The sequence below is a fragment of the Pan troglodytes genome, chromosome 4 (genome assembly GCF_028858775.2).
Source record: "Pan troglodytes isolate AG18354 chromosome 4, NHGRI_mPanTro3-v2.0_pri, whole genome shotgun sequence".
Lineage (NCBI taxonomy): Eukaryota > Metazoa > Chordata > Mammalia > Primates > Hominidae > Pan > Pan troglodytes.
In genome coordinates this window covers 66,750,604-66,771,324 of record NC_072402.2, presented here as the reverse complement: position 1 = coordinate 66,771,324, position 20,721 = coordinate 66,750,604, and positions in this window count along the sequence as shown.

Genomic DNA, 20,721 nt, shown 5'->3' with positions numbered 1-20,721 from the left:
ATCACACCAAGTTAAAACATTATTTTGATTGAGCTCTTTGGAAAAACTGTTTTTGTAGAATCTTTGAAGGGATATTTGGGAGCACCTTGAGGCTTGTGGTTAAAAGGAAATATCCTCAGGAAAAACTAGAAAGATGGTTTTGAGTAAATGCTTTGTGATGTGTGTAACTTTCTCACAGGGTTAAACTGTTCTTTTGATGGAGCAGTTTGGAAACACTGTTTTGTGGAATTGGGAAAGGGACATATGGTGAAAAATGAAATATCTTCAAAGAAAAACTGGAAAGAATCTTTCTGAGAAACTGGTTTGTGATGTGTGCATCCAACTCACAGAGTTAAACATTCCTTTTGATCAGCTGTTTGGCAACACTATTTTTTTAGAATCAGTGAAGGGACATTTCGAGTGCATTGAGGCTTATGGTGAAAAAGGAATTATCTACAGAGAAAAAGTGAAGACAAGCTTTCTAAGAAACTGCTTGGTTATATGTGCATCCGTCTCAGAGAGTTAACCCTTTCTTTTGATAGAGCAGTTTGGAAACACTGTTTTTGTAGGATCTGCAAAGGTATATTTGGGAGTGCACTGAGACCTATTGTGAAAAATTAAGTATCTTTGGTTAAAAAATAGAAAGAAACATTCTGAAAAACTGCTTTGTGATGTGCGCATTCATCTCAAACAGTTAAACATTTGTTTTGATGGAGCAGTTTGGAAACACTGTTTTTGTAGAATCTGTGAAGGGATATTTGTCAGGGAATTGAGGCCAATGGTGAAAAATGACATATCTTAAGGGAGAAAATCAGAAAGAACTTTCTGCGAAACTGATTTGTGAAGTGTGCATTCAAGTCATGAAGTTAAATCTTTCTTTTGATGGAGCAGTTTGCAAACACTGTTTTTGTAGAATCTCCAAAGGGACATTTGGGAGCACCTTGAGGCCTATGGTGAAAAAGAAAATGTCTCAGATAAAGAATTCACAGAAGCTTTCTGAGAAACTGCTTCATGATTTGTGCATTCATCTCACAGAGTTAAACGTTTCCTTTGATTCAGCGATTTGGAAACTCTGTTTTCGTAGAATCTGTGAAGGGATATTTGTGAGGGAATTGAGACCAATGGTGAAAAATGACATATCTTAAGAGAAAAACCAGAAAGAAGCTTTCTGAGAATCTGATTTGTGAAGTGCACATTCATGTCATGAAGTTAAACCTCTGTTTTGATAGAACAGTTTGGAAACACTGTTTTTGTAGGATCTGCAAAGGTATATTTGGAGCGCACTGAGACCTATGGTGAAAAATTAGGTATCTTTGGATAAAAAGTAGAAAGAAGCTTTCTGAGAAACTGCTTTGTGATGTGTGCATTCATCTCAAAGAGTTAAACTTTTGTTTTGGTGGAAGAGTTTGGAAACACTCTTTTTGTAGAATCTGTGAAGGGGTATTTGTCAGGGAATTGAGGCCAATGGTGAAAAACCACATATCTTAAGGGAAAATCAAGAAAGAACTTTCTGAGAAACTGACTTGTGAAGTGCACATTCAAGTCATGAAGTTAAATCTTTCTTTTTATGAAGCAGTTTGGCAGCACTGTTTTTGTAGAATCTGCAAATGGGCATTTGAGAGCACATTGTGGCTTATGTTGAAAAAGAAATTATCTCAGATAAAAAATTCACAGAAGCTTTATGAGAAACTGCTTTGTGATTTGTGCATTCATCTCACAGAGTTAAATATTTCCTTTGATTCAGCGGTTTAGAAACACTGTTTTTGTAGGTTCTGTGAAGGGATATTTGTGAGGGAATTGAGGCCAATGTTGAAAAACGACATATCTTAAGAGAAAAACCAGAAAGAAGCTTTCTGAGAAACTGATTTGTGAAGTGTGCATTCATGTCATGAAGTTAAACTTTTCTTTTGATGGAGAAGTTTGGAAACACTGTTTTTGTAGAATCTGCAAAGGGACATTTGGGAACACATTGAGGCCTGTGGTAAAAAAGAAAATATCTCAGATAAAAAATTCACAGAAGATTTCTGAGAAACTGCTTTGTGATGTGTGCTTTCATCTTACAGATTTGAACGTTTCTTTGATGGAGAAGTTTGGAAACACTGTTTTTGTAGAATCATCAAAGGGGTATTTGGGAGTGCATTGAGGCCTATGTTCACCATATGGAAATATCTTCAGAGAAAAACTAGAAAGAAGCTTTCTGACAATCTGCTTTGGAATGTGTGCATTCATCTCACTCTGTTACAGCTTCCTTTTGATTGAGCAGTTTGGAAACACTGTTTTTGTAGAATCTGCAAAGGGATATTTGGGATCACATTTAGGCTTTGGTGAAAAAGGAAACATCTTCAGGAAAAACTAGAATAAAACTTTCTGAGAAACTGCCTTTTGACTTGTGCATTCGTCTCACAGAGTTCAAATTTTCTTTTGATTTAGTAGTTTGGAAACACTGTTTTTGTGCAATCTGCAAAGGGATATTTGGGAGCACATTCAGGCCTATGGTGAAAAAAGAAATATCTTCACATAAAAACTATAAAGAAGCTTTCTGAGAAACTCCTTTGTGATGTGTGCATTCACCTAACAGACTCAAAACTTTCTTTTGATGGGGCAGTTTGGAAACACTGTTTTTGTAGTATATGTGAAAGCATGTTTGGGAGCGCAAAGAGGTCTGTTCTGAAAAAGGAAATATCTGCAGAGAAAAACTAGAAAGAATCTTTCTGAGAAACTGACTTGTGTTGTGTGCATTCATCTAACTGACTCAAAACCTTCTGTTGGTGTAGCAGTTTGGAACCACTGTTATTGCAGAATCTGCAAAAAGATACTTGGGAGCACTTTGAGGCCTATGGTGAAAAAGGAAATATCTTCAGACAAAAAGTAGGTGGAAGCTTCCTGAGAAACTGTTTTGTGATGTGGCCATTCATCTCACAGAGTTAAAACTTCGTTTTGAGTTAGCAGCTGGAAACACTTTTTGCAGAATCTGCAAAGGGATATTTGGGAGCCCTTTGAGGCCTGTGGCCAAAAAGGAAATATCTTTAGATAAAAACTAGAAAGAAGCTTTCTGAGAAACTGATTTGTGATGTGTGCATTCATCTCACAGTGTTAAACTTTTATTTTATGGGGCAGTTTGGAAACACAGTTTTTTAGCAATCTGTGAAGGGATATTTAGGAGTGCATTGAGCATTATTGTGGAAAAGGAACTATCTTAAGAGAACAACCAGAAAGAAGATTTCTGAGAAACTGATCTGTTATGTGTGCATTCATCTGAAAGAGGTAAACATTTCTTTTGAAAGAGTAGTTTGGAAATATGGCTTTTGTAGATTCTGTGAAAGGATATTTGGGAGATCATTGAAGCCTATGGTGGAAAAAGGTTATATCTTCGGAGAAAAATTAAGAAGAAGCTTTGTGAGAAACCGCTTTCTGATGTGTGCATTCATCTCACAGAGTTAAACCTTTCTTTTGATGGAGCAGTTTGGAAACGCAATTTTGTAGAATCTGCAAACTGATTTTTGGGAGCACATTGGGACCAGTGGTGAAAAAGAAAATATCTTCAGATAAAAACTTCAGTGGAGCTTTCTGAGAAACTGCTTTATGATATGTGCATTCATCTCCCAGAGTTAAATCTTTCTTTTGATAGAGCTGTTTGGAATCACTGTTTTTGTAGAATCTGTGAAGGGATGTTTGGGAGCACATTGAGGCCTATTGTCAAAAAGGAAATATATTTAGATAAAGACTAGAAAGAAGCTTTCTGAGAAAGTGCATTGTGATGTATGCATTCATCTCACAGAGTTAAAATTTATCTGATTGGAGCAGCATGGAAACAGTGTTTTTGTAGAATCTGCAAAGGGATAGTAGGGAGCACCTTGAGGCTTATGGTGTAAAAAGAAATATCTTCAGAGAAAAACTAGAAACTAGCTTTCTGAGAAACTGCTTTGTGTTGCATGTATTCATCTCACAAAGGTAAACATTTTTTTTCAATGGAGTAGTTTGGAAACACGTTTTTGTACAATCTGTGAAGGAATATTTGGGAGAAAATTGAGGCCTATGTTGAAAAACAAAATATCTTTAGCAAAAAGCTAGAAAGAAGCTTCCTGAGAAACTGCCTTGTGATTTGTGCATTTATCTCAAAGACTCAAACCTTTATTCTCTTAGCACAGTTTGGAAACATTGTTTTTGTAGAATCTGTGAAGGGGTATTTGGGAGCACATTGAGGCATGTAGTGAAAAGGGAATTATCTTCAGAGAAAAACTAGAAAGAAGTTTCTGAGAAACCGTTTTCTGTTTTGTTCATTTATCTCACAGAGGCAAACTTTTCTTTTGTTTGAGCAGCTTGGAAACACTGTTTTTGTGGAATCTGCAAAGGAATATTTGGGAGCAAATTGAGGAATATGCTAGAAAAGTAAATATCTTCATAGAAAAACTGGAAAGAATGTTTCTGAGAAACTACTTTGTGTTGTGTCCATTCATCTCACAGAGTTTTACCTATCTTTTGATTGAGCAGTTTGGAATCACTGTTTTTTTGGAATCTACAAAAGGATATTTTGGAGCACATTGAGGCCTATGGTGAAAAAGGAAATAACTTCAGAGAAAAACTAGAAGGAAACTTAGTGAGAAGGTGCTATGTGATGTGTGCATTAATCTCCCTGAGTTAAACATTTCCTGTCATTCAGAAGTTTGGAAACACTGTTTTTGTAAAGTCTGCAAACGTGTATTTCCATGCAAACTGAGGCCTGTGATGAAAAAGGAAATATTTTCAGAGAAAAACTAGAAAGAAGTTTGCTGAGAAACTGCTTTGTGATGTGGGCATTCATCTCACAGAATTACACTTTTCTTTTGATGGAGCCCTTTGGAAGCACTGGTTTTGTAGAATATGAGAAGGGATATTTGGGAGTGCTTTGAGTCCAATGGTGAAAAAGGAAATATCTTCATAGATTCTGTGAAGGGATATTTTGGAATGCAAGAAGGCATGTGGTGAAAAGAGAATTATGTTCAGAGAAAAAGTAGAATGAAGCTTTTTGAGAAACTGCTTTGTGATCTGTCCATTTGTCTCACAGAGTTAAACCTTTCCTTTGAAGGAGCAGTTTGAAAACACTGTATTTGTAGAATCTGGAAAGCCATATTTGAGAGTCCTTTCAGACGAATGGTGAAAAGGGAAATATCCTCAGATAAAAACTAGACAGAAGTTTTCTGAAAAAATGCTTTGTGATGTGTGCTTTCATCTAACAGAGTTAAACTTTTCTTTGATGGAGCATTGGCAATCACTGTTTTCGTAGAATCTGTGAAGGGATATTTGGGATTGCATTAAGGCCTGTGTTGAAAGTGAAATATTTTCAGAGAAAAACTAGAAAGAAGCTTTTGAAGAAATTGCTTTGTGATGTGTCACTTTCTCTCACAGAGTTAAACCTTTCCTTTGAAGGAGCAGTTTGAAAACACTGCATTTGTAGAATATGAGAAGCCATTATTGGGAGCCCTTTAAGGAGTATGGTGAAAAGAGAAATACATTCAGATCAACACTACACAGAAGCTTTTTGAGAAACTGCTTTGTGATGTGAGCTTTCATCTCACAGTTAAACTTTTCTTTTGATGGAGTAGTTTGTGAACACTGTTTTTGTATTATCAGCAAAGGGATATTTGGGAGCGCATTGAGTCCTATGATGAAAAGGAAATTTGTTCAAAAATTGGGAGGAAACGTTCTGAGAAACTACTTTGTGATTCGTGCATTCATCTCACATAGTTAAAACTTTCTTTTGATGGAGCAGTTTCTTAAACCTGTTTTTGTATCAACTGCAAATGGATAGTTCAGAGCACATTGAGGCCTATGGTGAAAATGGAAATATCTTTAGATGAAAACTAGAATGAAACTTCCTGAGAGACTTCTTTGTAATGAGTGCCTTCATCTCACTGAGTTAAACCTGTCTTTTGATGGAGCAGTTTGGAAACACTGTATTTGTAGAATCTGTGAAGGGATAATTTGGAGTGCATTGAGGCATATTGTGAAAAAGGAAATGTCTTTATAGAAAATCTACAAAGAAGCTTTCTGAGAAACAGCTTTGTGTAGTGTTTATTCGTCTCACTGAGTTAAACATTTCTTTGATGGAGCAGTTTGGAATCACTGTTTTCATAGATTCCGTGAAGGGTTACTGTGGAGTGCAAGAAGCCATGTGGTGAAAAGAGAAATATGTTCAGAGAAAAAGTAGAATGAAGCTTTTTGAGAAACTGCTTTGTGATCTGTCCATTCACCTCACAGAGTTAAACCTTTCCTTTGAAGGAGCAGTTTGAAAACACTGTATTTGTGGAATCTGCGAAGCCATATTTGAGAGCGCTTTCAGGCCTATGGTGAAAAGGGAAATATCTTCAGATAAACACTACACAGAATCTTTCTGAGAAACTGCTTTGTGATGAGTGCTTTCATCTCAGAGAGTTAAACCTTTCTTTTGATGGAGCCGTTTGAAATCACTGTTTTTGTAGAATTGGCAAAAGGATATTTCAGAGTGCTTTTATGCCTGTGGTGTAAAGAGAAATATCTTCAGAGAAAAACTAGAAAGTAGCTTTCTGAGAAACTGCTTTGTGATGTGTCCATTCATCTCACAGAGTTAAACCTTTCCTTTGAAGGAGCAGGTTGGAAACACTGTATTTGTAGAATCTGTGAAGGGATATTTGGGAGTGCTTTGAGGCCTATGTTGAAAATAAATATCTTCAGATAAATCTAGAAAGAAGCTTACTGAGAAACTGCTTTGTGATGTGTGCATTCATCTCACAGAGGTAAACCTATATTTTGATGGAGCAGGTTGTAAACACTGTTTTTGTATAATCTGCAAATGGATATTTGGGAGTATTTTGAGTCCTATGGTTAAAGGGAAATATGTTCAGAGAAAAACTAAAAAGAAACTTTCTGAGAAACTACTTTGTGATGTGCACATTCATCTCACAGAGTTAAGCCTCCCTTTTGATAGAGCTGTTTGTAAACCCTGTTTTTGTATGAACTGCAAAGGGATATTTGGGAATGCATTAAGGCCTATGGTGAAAATGGAAATATCTTTTTTTCTTTATGTTTTAGTGTACACGAGCACAACGTGCAGGTTTTTTACATATGTATACATGTGCCATGTTGGTGTTAAACCTTTCTTTTGATGGACCTGTTTGTAAAGCCTGTTTTTGTATAAACTGGGAAGGGGTATTTTGGAGCACATTGAGGCCTAGGGGAAAATGGAAATATCTCGAGACAAAAACTAGAATGAATCTTTCTGAGAAACTGCTTTGTGTATTCAGCATTTATCTGACAGATTTACACTTTTCTTTTGTTCGAGGAGTTTGGAAACAGTGTATTTGTAGAATCTGCAAAGGGATATTTTGGAGGACATTGAGGCCTATGGTGAAAAAAAATTATCTTCAGAGAAAAACTAGAAAGAAGCTTTCTGAGTAACCGCTTTGTGATGTGTGCATTCATTTCACAGAGTTAAACCTTTCCTTTGAAGGATGAGTTTGAAAACTCTGTATTTGTGGAATGTGAAAAGCCATATTTTGGAGTGCTTTCAGGCCTATGATGAAAAGGGAAATATTTTCAGATAAACACTAGATGGAAGCTTTCTGAGAAACTGCTTCATGATGTGTGTTTTCATCTCACAGAGTTATGCTTTTCTTATGATGGAGTAGTTTGTAAACACTGTTTTTCTGTGGTTGGCAAAGGGATATTTGGGAGTGCATTGAGTCTTATTGTGAAAAGAAAATATCTTCAGAGAAAAATTAGAAAGAAACTTTCTGAAAAACTACTTTGTGATGTGTGAATTCATCTCCCTGAGTTAAACCTTTCTTTTGATGGGGCAGTTTGTTAATCCCATTTTTGTATAAACTGTGAAGGGATATTTTGGAGCACATTGAGGTCTACGGTGAAAATGGAAATATCTTTAGACAAAAACTAGAATGAAGCTTTTGGAGAAACTGCTTTGTGATGTGTTCATTCATATCACATATTTCAACCTTTTTCTTCATAGAGCAGTTTGGAATTACTGTTTTTGTAAAATCTGCAAAGAGATATTTTGGAGTGCATTAAGTCCTGCAGTGAAAAGAGAAATATCTTCAGAGAAAAACTGGAGAGAAGCTTTCTGAGAAACTGCTTTGTGATGTGGGCATTCATCTCACAGAGTTAAACCTTTCCTTTCAAGGAGAATTTTGAAAACACTGTATTTGTGTAATCTGCGAAGCCATATTTGGGAGAACTTTCAGACCTATGGAGAAAAGGGAAATATCTTTAGATAAAAACAAGACAGAAGATTTCTGAGAAACTGCCTTGTGATGTTTCCTTTCATCTCAAAGAGTTAAACCTTTCTTTTGATTGAGTAGTTTATAAACACTTTTTGTATAATTGGTGAAGGGACGTATTGGAATGCATTGAGTCCTACCGTGTAAAGGAAATATCATTATATAAAAACTAGAAAGAAACTTGCTGATAAAGAATTTTGTGATGTGTGCATTCACCTCACAGAGTTAACCCTGACTCTTGATGAAGCAGTTTGTTAAGCCTGTTTTTGTATAAATGATGAATAGCTATTTCGGAGCACATTGAGGCCTACAGTGAAAATGGAAATATCTTTAGACAAAAATTAGAATGAAGCTTTCTGAGAAGCTGCTTTGTGATATGTGCATTCATCACACAAAGTTAAAGCTTTCTTTTGATGGAGCAGTCGGGAATCACTGTTTCTGTAGAATCTGCAAAGGGATATTTGGGAGCCAGTTAAGGCCTGTGGTGAAAAGAGAAATACCTTCAAAGAAAAACAAGAAAGAAGTTTTCAGAGAAAGTGCTTTGTGATGTGTCCATTCATCTCACAGAGCTAAAACTTTCTTTGAAGGAGCAGTTTGAAAAAACTGTATTTGTAGAAACTGCAAAGCCATATTTGGGAGCCCTTTCAGGCCTACGGGGAGAAGGGAAATATCGTCAGATAAAAACTAGACTGAGACTTTGTGAGAAACTGCTTTGTGATGTGTGCTTTCATCTCACACAGCTAAACCATTCTTTTGGTGGAGCAGTTTGGAAACAGTTTTTGTAGAATCTGTGAAGGGATATTTTCGAGTGCATTGAGGCCTCTGCTGAAAAAAAATCTTCAGATAAATCTAGAAAGAAGCTTTTGATAAACAACTTTGTGATGTGTGCATTCATCCCACAGATTTAAAACTTTCTTTGGATAGAGAAGTTTGTAAACACTGTTTTTGTATGATCAGTGAAGGGACAAATGGCACACATTAGTCATATGATGAAAAGGAAATATCTTCAGAGAAAAATGAGAAAGAAATTTTCTGAGAAAATACTTTGTGATGTGTGCATTCAACTCACATAATTAAACCTTTCTTTTGATGGAGCAGTTTGTTAAGCCTGTTTTTGTATAAATGAGGAAGGAATATTTTGGAGAACATTGAGGCCTATGGTGAAAGTGGAAATACCTATAGACAAAAACCAGAATGAAGCATCTGAGAAACTGTGTTGTGATGTGTGCTTTCATCTCACTGAGATAAAACCTTACTTTTGATGGAACAGTTTGGACACACTATACTTCTAGAATCTGTGAAGACATATTTGGGAATGCATTGAGGCTTAATGTGAAAAAAGGAAATATCTTCAGAGGAAAACTAGAAAGAAGCTTTCTGAGAAACTTCTTTGTGACATGTGTGCATTCTTCTCACAGAGATAAACCCTTCTTTTGTTGGAGCAGTTGGGAATCACTCTTTCTGTAGAATCTGTGAAGGGATATTTGTGAGCACATTAAGCCTGGGACGAAAAGAGAAATATCTTCAGAGAAAAATTATAAAGAAAACTTTCTGTGAAACTGCTTTGCGAGGTGTCCATTCATCTCACAGAGTTAAACCTTTCCTTTGAAAGAGCAGTTTGAAAACACTGTATTTGTAGAATCTGCGAAGCCACATTTGGGATTGCTTTCAGGCCTATGGTGAAAACAGAAATATCTTCAGATAAAAACTGGACAGAAGCTTTGTAAGAAACTGCTTTGTGATGTGTGCTTTCATCTCATAGAGTTTAACCTTTCTATAATCTTTTAAACCTTTTGTATTATCTCTGAAGAGATATTCTGGAGCACTTTGAGGCCCATGGTGAAAAGAAATATTTTCAGATAAATCTAGAAAGAAGCTTTCTGAGATACTATTTTGTAATGTGTGCATTCATCTCATGGAATTAAAACTTTCTTTTGATGGAGCATTTTGTAAACAGTTTTAGTATAATCTGCAAATCAATATTTGGGAGTTCTTTGAGTCCCATGGTGAAAAGGAAATATCTCCAGAAAAAAACTAGAAAGAATCTTTCTGAGAAACTACTTTGTGATGTGTGCATTCATCTCACAGGGTTAAACCTTTCTTTTGATGGAGCTATTAGTAAAACCTGTTTTTGTACAAAATGCGATGGAATATTTCAGAGCACTATGAAGCCTATGGTGAAAGTGGAAATATCTCTAGACAAAAACTAGAATGAAGCTTTCTGAGAAACTGCTTTGTGATGTAAGCATTCATTTGACAGATTTAAACAACATTTTTAATGGAGCAGTTTGGAAACACTATTTGTGGAATCTGCAGAAGACTATTTGGGAGCACATTGAGGCCTATAGTGAAAAAGGAAATATCTCTGGAGAATAACTACAAAGAAGCTGCCTAGGAAATTGTTTGTGATGTTTGCATTGATCTCAAAGATTTAAATTTTTCTTTTGATGGAGCAATTTGGAATCACTGTTTTTGTAGAATTTGCAAAAGGGTATTTGGGAGCACATTAAGGCCTGTGGTGAAAATGATATATCTTCAGAAAAAAACTAGAAAGAAACTTTCTGAAAAGCTACCTTGTGATATTTGCATTCATCTCACAGAGTTAAACCTTTCCTTTGATGGAGCAGTTCAGAAACACTGTTTTTGTGGAAACTGCAAGATGATATTTGTGAGCATAAGGATAATTTTGAGCCCTTTGTGGACTATCTTGAAAAAGGAAATATCTTTGGATAAAAACTAGAGAGAAGCCTTCTGATAAACTCCTTTGTGATGTGTACATACTTCTCACACAGTTAAACCTTTCTTTTGATTGAGCAGTTTGCAAAGACTATTTTTGCAGAGTCTGCAAAGGTATATTTGGGAGTGCACCGAGGTTTATGGTGGGAAAGGAAATATCTTCAGAGAAAAACTAGACAGAATCTATCTGAGAAACTGCAGTGTGATGGGTCTGTTCATCTCTGACTTAAACGTTTCTTTTGAATGGGCAGTTTGCAAACACTGTTTTTGCAAAATCTGCAGAACAATATTCAGTAGTGCAAAATATGGTGAACTATTTCTATGGTGAACAAGAAAATATCTTAAGATAAAAACTGGTAAGAATTGTTATGAGAAACTGCGTTCTGATGTGCATTCATCTCAGAGAGTTAAGTCCTTCTTTTGTTGGAAGAGTTTGGAAACACTGTTTTTGTAGAATCCACAAAGGGATATTTAGGAGTGCATTGTGGCCTATGGTGAAAAATGAAATATCTTCAGATAAAAACTAGAAACAAGCTTTTGGGAAGCTGCATTGTGATGTGTGCATTCATCTGACAGAGTTAAACCTTTGTTTTGACTGAGCAGTTTGGAAACACTGTTTCTGCAAAATTTGTGAAGCGATATTAAGAAGAGCAAAAAAGCCTATGTTGAAAAAGGAAATAATTTCAGATAAAAACTGGAAAGAACTGTTATGAGAAACTGCTTTCTCATGTGTGTATTCATCTCACAGAGTTAAGTCCTTCTTTTGATGGAACTGTTTGGAAACACTGTTTTTCTAGAATGTGCGAAGGGTTATTTGGGAGCCCATTTATGCCTATGGTGGAAAAGGAAATATCTGCAGAGAGAAACTAGACAGAAGCATTCTGAGAAACTTCTTTGTGATGTGTGAATTCTTTTCACAGAGTTGAACCTTTCTTTTGATTGAGCACTTTGGAAACACTATTTTTGTGGTATCTGCAAAGGGATATTTAGGAGCACATTGAAGCCTATGGTGAAAAAGGAAATATCTTAGGATAAAAACTAGAAAGAAGCTATTTGAGAAACTACTTTGTGATGTGTGCATTTATCTCACAGAGTTATACTGTTCTTTTAATTGATCAGTTTGGATGCACTGTTTTTTTTAGGATCTGCAAAGGTATATTTGGTGAAAAAGGAAATACCATCAGATAAAAACTAGAAAGAAGCTTTTTGAGAAACTGCTTTGTGATGTAGGTGTTCAACTCACAGAGTTAAACCTGTTTTTTGATTGAGGAGTTTTGAAACAGTGTTTTGGTAGAATGTGCAAAGGGATATTTTTGAGCACATTGAGGCCTATGGTGGAAAAGGAAATATCTTCAGGGAAGAACTAGATAGAAACTATGTGAGAAAGTGCTTTGTGACATGTGCATTCATGTGACAGATTTGAAACTTTCTTTTGATTGAACTGTTTGGAAACACTGTGTTTGTAGTATCAGCAAATGTATATTTGGGAGTACACTGAAGCCTGAGGTGAAAAAGGAAATATCTTCAAATAAAAAACAGAAAAAAGCTTTGAGAAACTGCTTTGTGATGTGTGCATTCAAGTCAGATAGTTAAACGTGTTTTTTGATGGAGCCATTTGTAAACACTGTTGTAGAATCTGCGATGGGATATTTGGCAGTGCATTGATGCCTATGGTGATAAAGGAAATATCTTTGGATAAAAACTACAAAGAAGCATTTTGAGAAACAGCTTTGTGATGTGTGTATTCCTTGCACAGAGATAAATATTTCTGTTGACTGAGCAGTTTGGAAACAGTGTTTTTGTATAATCGATGAAGCGATGTTAAGCAGTGCAAAAATGCCTATTTTGAACAAGGAAATATCTTCAGATTAAAGCTGGAAAGAAGCGTTATGAGAAACTGCTTTCTGATGTGTGCATTCATCTCACAGAGTTAAATCCTTCTTTTGATGGAACAGATTGGAAATACTGTTTTTATAGAATCTGAGAAGGGTTATTTGAGAATGCATTGAGGCATATGGTGGAAAAGGAAATATCTTCAGAGAACTAGACAGAATTTTTCTGAGAAGCTGCTTTGTGAGATGTACATTCAACTCACAGAGTTAAACCTGTTTTTTGATTGAGCAGCTTGGAAACACTGTTTTTGTAGAATCTTCGATGGGGTATTTGGGAGTGCTTTGAAGCCTATGGAGATAAAGGAAATAACTTCAGATAAAAACTAGAAAGAAGCTTTTTGAGAAACTGCTTCTGATAAAAATAGAAAGAAACTTTCTGAGAAACTGCTTTGTGATGTGTGCATTCAACTAACAGGGTTAGAACTGATTTTTGATTGAGCAGCTTGGCAACAATATTTTTGTAGTACCTTCAATGGGATATTTGGGAGTGCTTTGAAGCCTATGGTGATAAAGGAAATAACCTTGGATAAAAACTAGAAAGAATATTATTGAGAAACTGCTTTTTGATGTGTGCATTCAACTCAGAGGGTTAAATCTTTCTTTTGACAGAGTAGTTTGGAAACAGTGTTTTTGCAAAATCTGGCAAGCGATAACTGGTAGTGCAAAAAAGCTTATGGTGAACAAGGAAATGTCTTCAGATAAAAACTGGAAAGAAGAATTATGAGTAACTGCTTTCTGATGCATGCATTCATCCTACAGAGTTAAGTCCTTTTTTTCATGGAACAGTTTGGTAACACTGTTTTTGTAGAATCTGTAAAGTGATATTTGGGACTGCATTGATCCTCATGGTGGAAAAGGAAATATCTTCAGGGAAGAAGTAGACAGAAGTTTTCTGAGAAACTTCTTTGTGATTTGTGCATTCATCTCACAAAGTTACACCTTTCTTATGATTAAGCAGTTTGGAAACTGATTTTGTAGAATCCATGAAGGGATACGAGGGAACACATTTACACCTATGGTGAAAAAGGAAATAACTTTGGATAAAAACTAGAAATAAGTTTTTTGAGAAACTTCTTTGAAATGCGAGCATTCATCTCATGGAGTTAAACCTTTCTATTGATTGATTTGTTTGGAAACACTGTTTTTGCGGTATCTGCAAAGGGATATTAGTGAGCACATGAGGTCTATGGTGAAAAAGGAAATAACTTCAGATATAAACTAGAAAGAAGCTTTCCGAGAAACTGCTTTGGGATGTGTGCATTCTTCTAAAAGAGTTAAACCTGTTTTTTGTTTGAGAAGTTTGGAAACAGTTTTTTGTACAATCTGCAGAGGGATATTTTGGAGCACACAGATGCCTATGGTGAAAAAGGAAATAACTTTGGATAAAAACTAGAAAGAATGTTTTTGAGAAACTGCTTTGTGATGTATGCATTCATCTCACAGAGTTAAACGTTTCTTTTCCTTGAGAAATTGGAAACACTGTTTTGGTATTATCTGTGAAGCAATGTTATGTAGCCCACAATGGCCTATGGTGAACAAAGAAATGTCTTCAGATAAAAACTGGAAAGAAGCTTTATGAGAAACTGATTTCTGATGTGTGCCTTGATCTGACAGAGATAAATACTTCCTTTGATGGAACACTTCAGGAACACTGGCTTTATGAAAACTGTGAAGGGATATTTCAGAGCACATAGAGGCCTATGGTGGAAAACAAATATCTTCAGAGAAGAACTAGAGAGAAGCTATCTGAGAAGCTGATTTGAGATGTGTGCATTCATCTCACAGAGTTAAACCTTTCTTTTGATTGGGTAGTTTGGAAACACTGTTTTGTAGAATCTGCAAAGGGATATTTAGGAGCTCAGTGATGCCTATGATGAAAAATGAAATATCTCTGGATAAAAACTAGAAAGAAGCTCTTTGAGAAACTGCTTTGTGATGTTTGCATCCATCTCACAGAGTTAAGCTTTTCTTTTGACTGAACAGTTTGGAAACACTGTTTTGAATAAACTGTGAAGTGATGCTAGGTAGCGCAAAAATGCCTATGGTGAACAAGGGAATAACTTCAGGTAAAAACTGGGAAGAAGTATTATGAGAAACTGCTTTGTTATCCTTGCATTTATCTTACAGAGTTAAACTTTTCTTTTGGTTGAGCAGTTTGGAAACACCATTTTTGTAGAATCTGTGAAGAAATATTTGGGAGCGCACTGAAACCTGTGGTGAAAAGGGATATATCTTCAGAGAAGAACTAGACAGAAGCTTTATGACAAGCTTCTTTACGGGGTGTCTGTATTCATCTAACAGAGGTAAACCTTTCTTTCGATTGAGCAGTTTGGAAACAGTTTTTTTAGAATCTGCAAAGGGATATTTGGGAGTGCATTGAAGCCTGGGGTGAAAAAGGCAATATCTTTGGATAAAAACTAGAAAGATGATTTTTGAGAAACTGTTCTGTGAAGTGTACGCTTAACTCACAGAGATAAACCTGTTTTTTGATTGAGTAGTTTGGAAACACTGTTTTTGTAGAATCTGCAACGGGATATTTGGGAGTGAAGGGGTGGGTTGGCCCTCCAAACCTGTGGCTTTTTCTCATTAGGTGGAATGAGAGACTTGGAAAAGAAAGAGACACGGAGACAAAGTATAAAGGAAGAAAAAGGAGGCCCAGGAGACTGGCGTTCAGCACATGGAGGATCCCCACTGGCCTCTGAGTTCCCTTAGTATTTATTGATCATTATTGTGTGTCTCTCCAAGAAGGGCATGTGGCAGGGTCATAGGATAATAGTGGAGAGAAGGTCAGCAGCTAAACACATAAATAAAGTTCTCTGCATCATAAACAAGGCAAATAATTAAGTACTGTGTTTTAGATATGTATACACATAAGTATCTCAATGCCTTAGAGAGCAGTATTGCTGCCCGCATGTCCCACCTCCAGCCCTAAGGTGGTTTTCCCCTATCTCAGTAGATGGAATATACAATCGGGTTTTACACTGAGATGCTCCATTGCCCAGGGATGAGCAGGAGACAGATGCCTTCCTCTTGTCTCAACTGCAAAGAGGATTCCTTCCTCTTTTCCTAATCCTCCTCAGCACAGAGCCTTTACAGGTGTCGGGCTAGGGGATGGTCAGGTCTTTCCATTCCCACAAGGCCATATCTCAGGCTATCACATGGGGAGAGACCTTGGACAATACCTGGCTTTCCTAGGCAGAGGTCCCTGTTGCCTTCCACAGTGTTTTGTGTCCCTGGGTACTTGAGATTAGGGAGTGGTGATGACTCTTAACAAGCTTGCTGCCTTCAAGCATTTGTTTAACAAAACATAACTTGCACAGCCCTTAATCCATGTAACCCTGAGTTGACACAGCACATGTTTCAGGGAGCACATGATTGGGGGTAGGGTTACAGATTAACAGCATCTCAAGACAGAAGAATTTTTCTTAGTACAGAAAAAAATGGAGTCTCTTATGTCTACTTTCTATATAGACACATTAACAATCTGATCTCTCTTTCTTTTCCCCACATTTCTCCATTTTCTTTTCGACAAAACTGCCATCATCATCATGCCTCTTTCTCAATGGTCGCTGTCTCTTCAGAGCTGTTGGGTACACCTGTAGACTAACAACAGACAAAGTAGGAACACAAGGATTAATATGAAATTTATAATCGTAGTACTTCTGATGGTCTTAACCCAAGTGACAGGGTTAAGATTTATGAGGCTATCAGCAACTCCTGCGATTGCCTCAGTCACTGTTACCAAATTTAAATGGGCTTTTGATGCTTTGAAAATTTGTTAACTTAATTTGGAAATGTCTAAAGTGTCATTATCTTCTATTCCCTGCAGATGGCTTCTAACCATGTCACACTGATACTCTGACTCATTATAAACGTGGGGTATGATACAAAAATCTGATGTATTCAAGTCACTGTAACTGGAAATGATGTTCTGAGCTCATGAGCCTGTCTCCCATCCAAATGACGGTTTGTCTAAGATCATTAATTTGATTTGCCAATTTTTGATCAATACCAGATTGTGAATTCCACAATCCAGTAGAATTTTTTTTGCCAATCATTAACAAAGTTTGCTGACTGAACAGAATAGTGCAATGCAACTCCTGCCACAGCAGCCATAGCTGTGACTGCAATTAATCCCATAATCACAGTAATTAAAGTAAAAATGAATCCTTTGGATCTATTTAAAATGTCTTTTAATACTTCAGTCAAAATATGGTTGGATAGCAAGGCCTCCCACGGTCGGTCCATGGATACAGGGATCCAAATGCCTTCTCTTGCTCTCACCAGCAGAATACAGTGCTGCCAATTAAGTTGAAACAATGCAAGTAAACAATCTACAATTTTCACAGGTTATAGTTTGAGAGTCCGGTTTAATAATTATATTTCCTACAACTAGCATATAAGGGGGCTTTACACAACTTTGTAAAGGAACTGTTAGACTGGAATTTAGGTCGATAGTATAAAATGGTTTACAGTCTCTTGTTTCTAAAGTTTGATTTCCAGACCAAATTCTAATGCAGTAAGAGGCTACAGTAAGCCTCCACAATTCTGAATATTCAGGACCAGAAACAGGACTTGTTATTTTTGGTCTTAGGGTAGAGATTACTTTTTCTCCCCATTTCCAAGTGTAGAAAGATTGTAATTTCTTATGCTTATGTTCGTCTAAACTTTTGGTTAAGTTGCTATCAACAGTTGGACTCACTTGTGCACTGGAACACGACTGAGTTTTTCCTGTGCAATTGTGGTAGAATTGACCTCGAGGTGCCCAATCTATAACAGTTCCGAATTCACTGTTTTGTAATATCACTGCACTATTGGCCACACATTCTTCCCAAAGTAAAACTTCTGTATTTTTTTATCCTTTGGGAATTTCCTTGGGGCAAGGTTTCCCTTTAGGTCTAAATTTTAATGACCTTTGATAAGAAAAGTCTTGTAAATAATTTACCTGTGGCCTGAGTGTCATCCCACTTACCATGTTATAAGTGAATCTACTGATGAGACTGACAGTAGGTACTTCTCCCAACCAATTTTGGATTACAGGCATTAAACATCCTGTTGCTCTCCCTAGGCAAATAGGAGGAAAATGGTACCCAGTGGAAATATTTATCATCATCCCTTCTTCCTCAGGTTTGGGAGGACAGCGATCATCTCTGGGGCCAGGTGCCCATACACTATCATTAACATATAATTCAATAGGATTAACCATCCATGTGACTGGTGTTTCCATCTCTGTGGAGGCACTTTTCTTCGCATCTCTGAAGGGTTCACTGTAGAACTTCAAATGTCTAGTGGGTATCCAAACAGGAAGCTGATTTTCTCCTGGTGAAACACAAGCAAAACCTCCCTCCCACATTATCACCTTCCATAATTTCTATGTCTTATTTTTATTATCTTTCCACCAAATCAGTTTTCCTTGAATTGGGCTGTTCTTTTTACCAGTAAGATGTTGCTCTGCAGAAGTAGTAGTCTGATTTCTATAAATGTTTGAAAAATTTAAAGTATAGAGTGCTAGATTAAGTTGCATCTGAGGAGGGGTACACTCCTTACTCTCTCCCCCTTCTTTTTGTTTAACTAATTGAGTTTTGAGTGTTCTATTAGTTCTTTCAACTATGGCCTCTCATTGGGAATTATAGGGAATTACTGTTGTATGTGAAATTTTCCACTGATTTAAGAATTTTTGGGAAGCTTTAGTACAATATCCTCGTCCATTGTCAGTTTTAATTTTTTCTGGAACTCCCATTACAGCAAAACAAGATAATAAATGTTTTTTAACATGGGAGGTACTTTCTCTTGTCTGGCAAGTTGCCCATATGAAATGTGAATAAGTATCAACTGTTACATGAACACACGATAATCTTCCAAATGAAGGTACACAGGTAACATCCATTTGCATAATGCATTAGGACACAGACCTCTGGGATTCACTCCTGCCTCTTGAGTGGGCAGGTGTAGGACTTGACACTGGGTGCAATGTTGTACAATATATTTTGCCTGTTTCCATGTAACAACAAATTTGTTTTCTAATCTTGCTGCATTTACATGAGTCAAATCAAGAAGTTCTTGTGCTTTATGAATGCAGATGATACCAGTAAGTCAGCTTGTTCATATGCTTTAGTCAAAGGCCCTGGTAAATTAGTGTGTGCTTGAATATGAGTAATATAAAATAGGAAATTTCTTTCTCTTACAGTTTGTTGTAATATATTGAATAGCTGGTTTAACTGATCATCCATGCTATGTTTGATTAAAGCTGTCTCAACATTCCTTGTAGCCTGTACTACATATGAAGAATCTGATACAATATTGATAGGTTGATCAAAATCTTGTAACACTGTAATGACTGCAACCAACTCTGCTCTTTGAGCTGATTTATATTGAGTTTTGATTACTCACTCTTTTGGCCCTGTGTAAGCCAATTTTCCATTGCTGGAAACATTAGTAAATACCATTAAAGCATTTTCTAAAAGTTCATGTCTGGTAATTTTATGTAAAACCCAGGTAGTCAATTTTAAAAACTGGAAGATTTTTGTTTTTGGATAATGATTATCAATAATTCCCACAAAGTTAGCAAGACCAATCTGCCATGCACCAGAATTGATAAAGCTTTGTCTAACTTGTTCCTTTGTTAAAGGGACAACTATTTTGTCTGAGTCATTTCCACACAATTTTATCATTTATAATCTTGCCTGACTAATTAATGTAGCTATTTGATCCAAGTACAATGTAAAGGTCTTAATTGTACTGTGAGGAAAGAATGACCACTCCACAAGATCAGTATTTTGGACAATGATGCCTGTTGGAGAATGTGCAGTAGCAAAAACCAAAAGTTGGAGTGGCGCTAAGGGATCTATTTATTTGTGCTGACTGAATTTTTTCTTCCACTAATTTAATTTCTTTTGTTGCCCCTGGGGTTAACATTCTCTTACTATTTAAATCTGAGTCTCCTCTTAAGGTAGAGAACATGGCATAATTCTCTATTATGGTAGAGAATTATGGTAGAGAAATTCTGCATGGCATAATTAGGAATGCCTAGAGTTGGCTGAATCCAATTAATATCTCCTAGCAGTTTTTGAAAATCATTTAGTGTTTTTAATGTGTCTTTTCTTATTTTGATTTTTTATGACTTAATTTTTCTATTTTCTATCTGCATCCCTAAATAATGAAAAGGAGTAGAGGTTTGAATCTTATCAGATGCTATTGCCAGTCCTGCATTGGCAACCTCTGCTTGCAGAAATGTATTACAGTCAGTCAATTTGTTTCTTGTTTCTGCAGCACAGAAAATATCATCAACATAATGAATGATATAACAGTCTGAAAACTCGTCTCTAACTGGTTGAAGAGCTCGACCTCCAAAGTCTGACAAATAGTTGGACTATTAAGCATTCCCTGAGGTAACACTTTCCACTGAAACCTGGTGGCTTGTTCTTTATTTTTTATGGCTGGTATAGTAAAGTCAAATTTTTCGCCATCCTGCTCTGCCAGAGGAATGGTAAAAAAGCAATCCTTTAGATCATTTATAATTAAAGGCCAGTCTTTTGGGATCATGACTGGAGAGGGCAATCCGGGTTGAAGAGGCCCCATAGGTTGATTTACAGCATTTACAGTCCTTAAGTCAGTTAACACATACAATTTGCTGGATTTTTTTCTGAATTATAAACACAGGAGAATTCCAAGGCAAGAATGAAGGCTTGATATGTCCCTTTTCTAACTGTACATTTGCTAATAAATGTAAAGCCTCCAGTTTTTGTTTTGATAGAGGCCACTGATTTACCCATACTGCTTTTTCTGTTTTCCAAGTTAATGATATTGGTTTAGGAGGCTCTACACTGTCTGCAACTAAAAAGGATACCCTATTCCTTCTCTTTTTT